This window comes from Leptopilina heterotoma, unplaced genomic scaffold (genome assembly GCF_015476425.1).
Source record: "Leptopilina heterotoma isolate Lh14 unplaced genomic scaffold, ASM1547642v1 Lhet_1471, whole genome shotgun sequence".
NCBI classification, from domain to species: domain Eukaryota; kingdom Metazoa; phylum Arthropoda; class Insecta; order Hymenoptera; family Figitidae; genus Leptopilina; species Leptopilina heterotoma.
Window position 1 is genome coordinate 145,121 of NW_025110865.1, and position 5,665 is coordinate 150,785.

Sequence of the window (5,665 nt, forward strand, 5' to 3'; positions counted from 1 at the left end):
ATCCCGAGCTCACCGATCTAGATTCCAGGGTATATATAATTTGAGTAAGCAGAAGAAAACAGTTTAATATTACTTTTTTTGGTTAGAAACCCCAACTTATTTATTTAGGTTAGAAAAATCACTTAATGAAATGTTTTCTTTAGTTATTGTTACATCCCGAGATATAAATTTTTTTAATTTTTATTAAATTCAAGGCTTATAGTAAAAAATATACAAAAAAATTTTAACTAGGCATTAGATGTTGTTAAGTTTATTAATTCATTACAATTCATAGTAAATAATGCTTAAAAATATAAAAAGCATATATTTATATATATGCTATATATATATATATATATATATATATATATATATATATATGTCGTAGGCAAATAGAAGAATCCGTCATTTAGCTAAATGCCTAGGCGTTTAGCCTAGCGGCGCCGAATAGACGAATGGACTTGAGAAATGATTAAATTCGTCTATTTGCCTAAAAAGCTTAGGCGTTTAGCGAAATGACTAGGCAATTGTCTATTTGCCTAAAACTGTTCAGGCAATTAGAAGAAAATATCTATTACCAACAAATCGTAATGAAGAAAATGGAAAAATAAATTGAATACTTGAAAAAATAAAAATAAAAAATATTTTATAAATATAAAAGTTAAAAGTGTAAATAAATTTCGTCATAATCCATAAACAAAAGATCAAAACAAAATTACTTTAGTAACTTGAATATTCGTTAGAAAACATAATTTAATTTAGTATCTTCATACTGCTCGTACACTCGAAATATAAATTAAAATTAACGTGCAAACGCGAAATTTAATTGAAATCTAGATTTTTTTCTTATATAAAATGAGTGTAAATCGAAGTGATTTTGAAGAAAAATTAAAAATATTGTACTCCGAGCAAAAATGTAACAGAACAATATGGAATAAAAAACAGCTACTCGAAGTTATTCAAGTATTGTCAGAATTCGAAGGAGTGAAATCGACGAAAAGTGGTGCATATTATCATTGTTTTAAATTATATGAACTCGTAAGACTTGGTGGTGAGAACCATGTAATTTTAAAAAGAAAAAACGAAAACGATCCGTTAATTTATGTTTTGTCAATTGAGGATTATTTTGAAAAATTAGAGGAGGCTCACACTCAAACTGGACACGGTGGAAGGGACAGGATGATTTATTACATAAAAAATAAATGGAGAATTTCGCTAGCTACGATTTGTTGGTAATAGATATTTTCTTCTAATTGCCTGAACAGTTTTAGGCAAATAGACAATTGCCTAGTCATTTCGCTAAACGCCTAAGCTTTTTAGGCAAATAGACGAATTTAATCATTTCTCAAGTCCATTCGTCTATTCGGCGCCGCTAGGCTAAACGCCTAGGCATTTAGCTAAATGACGGATTCTTCTATTTGCCTACGACATATATATATATATATATATATATATATATAGTACGAATGTAAAGGCAGGTATGATAAAATAATAAGTTGTGAGTTACCATTTAAGATAATTGATTTATGAATTGACTGTGATTTATGGTGACGACTTATGATGGGTGAGTAGCGGTCGGTTAATTATCTACACTCATGGTAATTAATCTTCCGTCGTTCGCTTATCATGGGTCGCGACAAGTGATGTGACTATATGAAGGTTCTAAAATCAAACACTAGACTCGAGATTCAAATATTATTCTTAGCTAATGTGAAACATAAATAATAAATATAAAATGCATGACTAATTAATTAATAAGGCGAGTGTCATATTACTTGTCTGCGACAAAGTTAACAAAGCATATTATTAAATAATACCTATAATTACAATTAACGAAAAATGATATAGAATACGTGACTATTCGAAATCGCCTAGAATGCGAAAAGCAAATAGTCATAATATAAAAATAAATAATTAGTTGTAAAAACGAGTATAATATTGCTCGTCTATAATAAATTAGCGAAATGCATGAAAGTAAACGCGAATACTTGCAATTAGCGAAAAACGATATGAAATGCTTACTTTCTAGGAATCGGTAAGACTATGTGACTTTTTCATGTCTTATCCCTAATCAAGTAAGCAATTTTTGCACTATATAAACCCCGATCTAATTGTTAACATCGTCAAATACTCCGGTGAGTTTCTGCCCGAACAGTGTTGTGAGTCGGCCCTTCGATCGTTTAATCGAGTCGCTATTTAAGTGTTTTTAAAGAAAGAAGATTTGTTTACTTCATTCAAGAAGTAATTAGCACTAATAATTAGCAATACTAATTAATACAATCGTCGTATCTTTACAATAGTCTTTTTCATTATTTTCTTTCGAATTCTACCAAATTAGTGCAAGTTACTTCGAGACACTAAGCGAAGTATAACTGGTTGCAGCTCATTACTGTATCATTCTTCTTCGTACGCAATAAACTGTAAGTAAGAATCATCTTGCTAATTACACCATTGTTTAATGAATAAACGTTATAAATAAGGAATATGCATATGTTTAATTACCGGACACCCTTAGTTTCCTCAAAGTCAAACAAATCCACACTAAAAATAAATGTCAAGTCTTACCAACTTGACTAATCAGCAACTTGTCTCCATATTTACTAATTATTTAGTAAAATAACCTAAGCCTTAGCTCGGGTCGTAACAGTTTTATCATTTCATTTGTAAGATTAAATTAATTTCATAATTTTTATTTTAAATTTTAACTTTTAATTTAAGTAAAAATACCTTTTTAGGATGACGTCTAATGGTTTTTTCACATATCTCACATCCGGATTGTTATTGCCATTGACTTACTATATAAACAAGAAATATTGTTTAAGTTTCTTGTAATATTAAAATATAATATTATTATAATAAATCACCGAGTATTTCCTAAAATCTGACAGGTTAAGAATATTAAGCGGTGAATCTCATTACTTTCTTGGTTAGAAAACCCAACTTATTTTTTAGGTTAGAAAAACCACCCAATGAAATGTTTTCTTTAGTTATATTATTTCATTTGTAAGATTACAATAATTTAATAATTTTTTATTTGAAGTTTCAACTTTTAATTTAAGTAAAAATTAATAATATACGTACCAGTAAACTATCATCCTTCATTGGTCTCCCGGCTTCGCTTAAAATATGTATCTGAATTTTGTTCAGTTTTGTTGGCTTCCTAAATATATTAATTATTTGTAGTATAAAAGTTCAGATTTATGTATATAAATAAGAGATGATAACATATTATTATATATATAATAATAATTTGTAAAAAAAATTAATACTCACCATGTTGACTACACTTCTCTATAACAATATGTAAAATTGTCTGCTATCGTTGTCTGCTAACATGGTAGCCTGGACATTTTTGTAACATTATTTAATATCAATGAGTGCCGGGCTGAAAAAGTTTCCTTTTCATCTAAAGAAACAAATACAAAAATAATAAAGTGAATCTGTGAATAATAAATGGACCCAAAAACTGATTTAATGTGAAAAAAGATATATAAAAGACTTCTTTCCCTAAAATTAAAAAAAAAAAATTCAAAAATTGTTGAAGATACGCCATTTTTATTTTTAATATTAATTTTATAAAATTTTGAATATCTCGGAATATTATAAAATGTACACATTTTTCAGGTAAAAATTTGTAATTTAAAATAAAAATTAATTTTTAAATAAAAATTTTAGGTATATCTGCGGCTGCTACTCTTGAAAAAATTGATTTTCAAAAGATTTTCTTCAAATTTTAAGAAAATGTTTCTTTGTAAATATTTAAATGTGGTAAATATTTTAACTCTTTGCCATGTCAAAAAAAGATATATTGTGGTTGACATTTTTTATTTTTAACATAATCGGATGTAAAAGTTAAAGTTTGAACTTGAATAAGTTATTGAATAGGATTCGAATTTTTTTTAGCATCGGCAAAGATTTTCTATGGTAAAAAGCACAGAAAATTACTGTCGTTTATCATCAATTTTTTAAAAATTTAGGTATCGTTTGTACCACAGGCCGACAGTTTTTACTAAACAAGAATCAAACAATACTTTTCCGAAGGTTTTCAACGTGATAATTCCGAACCCAGCGTCATAATAGACCCTGCACGTCAGGTATCCGAGGTATTTTAATTTAAAAGTGCACAAGACTAGTTTTTATAATTTAAAAGATAATTGTTTTGCCAAAAGTTCAATATTGCATCTAAAGTCGCTACTTTTTAGGGTTAAGTCTTATAGCAAAACTTTGTTATAAGAAGGACTTAAGTCCTTAGACTTAAGACAATCCATGTTGTTTGTTGACAACCGTTGCTTTGTTAATGGTTGCAATAACAACCGTTGCTATGTTAATGGTTGACATAACAACCGTTGCCGTTGCAACCGTTGATATAGTAATGGTTGCCATTACAACCGTTGCCATGGCAACCGTTACTATGATAATAAAAAAATTTTCAATCTTATGTACAAAAAAATTTCTAAATAAATTATTATTCATTTATTTTTTTGTCATTTTAGGCCACGAAACCTTATGATGTAGGCGCATTGCGCCTGCTTCTCTGACTGATTTTTTTCTTTAAAATACATTTTGAAAATTTAAAATATTTTCTTTTTCCTCTGATTAATCATTCATTCTGTGTACTGAGTTTGTCAAACTTTTTGAAAACTGAGTAACAACAGACAATACTTTGATAATGAAGAAGAATATTACTACAAACCAGGATATAAATTTCAAATACTTCTGCATATTTTCGGTACAACTGAATGGGAATACGATGTCAGATTTACCAAATCGTCTGCTATATACGATCCGCTATTTTGAATTTTGGAAAGCTGACATAGAATTCGTATCCAGTTATACCGAAAATCTGCAGAACCATTCAAAATTTAGAGGTTTGTAGTTAAATGCTTTTATATTATGGAGCATAAAAAGAAAAACCTCGAATCTGTCGTGAACAAACATCAAACTGAATATAATCATTCTTTTAATTTTGACGATACAGAAATTTTAGATTATGAAACTTTCTGATAAAAAACGATTAATTTCTGAGATTATTTATAATAAATGCAATAATTTTACTATTGACAAGAAGGAAGATATACAGTTTCTTAGTAATTCCTATTTTCTTTTGCTTAAAAAATTGAAATAATGGTTATAATTTATAATATTTCGATTGCGGGTCATTGGCCCCATCGCCTGTATATAAGGCGAAAATTGTCACCGGCTCAGTCAGTTTGACTAATCACTCGTTTTAATATGTTTGCGATTTGTAAATTTAAATATTTTATTTTTTGTTCTATTGCGTTTATATTTAATTTTTTTAAAAATTGTGTTGTATTAATTTTTATAAAAAAATTTTTATTACAGTGACCTGATGATGGTTTTTTTATGAGTGGAAAAATGCTTAAATCGTAGAAAATAAGAATGACAAAAAATTTTCGTATTTTTTTCCTGAAAGCTAATGAAATTATGAAAAGACTGACACCTGATCGAAGAATTTTCGTTGAATATTCTGTCAGATACAGAAAAAATATTGGATTTTGCATGCTTTTCGTAATTCTTTAATTTCTCGAAAACTAATTACCTTTTTTTAGCGTTCTTGGTCTTGTTTCAATCTCTATTCAATGTAGAATCTAAATTAATAAATGGTATTGTGATATAAATTATTCAAAAAAATTTGAAACTGTGAAAGTTGGATAAAAAAATTTTA

The 5,665-nt window shown here is 27.9% G+C and overlaps 1 long non-coding RNA gene across 1 annotated transcript; it reads right to left on the reverse strand.

Annotated features, from left to right (window-relative positions):
- Nucleotides 1-2,706: 2,706 nt before the first annotated feature.
- LOC122498339 lies at nt 2,707-3,433 on the reverse strand. The gene is made up of 3 exons (XR_006301223.1): nt 3,253-3,433; nt 3,061-3,139; nt 2,707-2,774 (listed from the first exon to the last, which is right to left on the reverse strand). It is a non-coding gene; the product is annotated as an uncharacterized LOC122498339 (long non-coding RNA).
- Between the last annotated feature and the right edge of the window lie 2,232 nt (nt 3,434-5,665).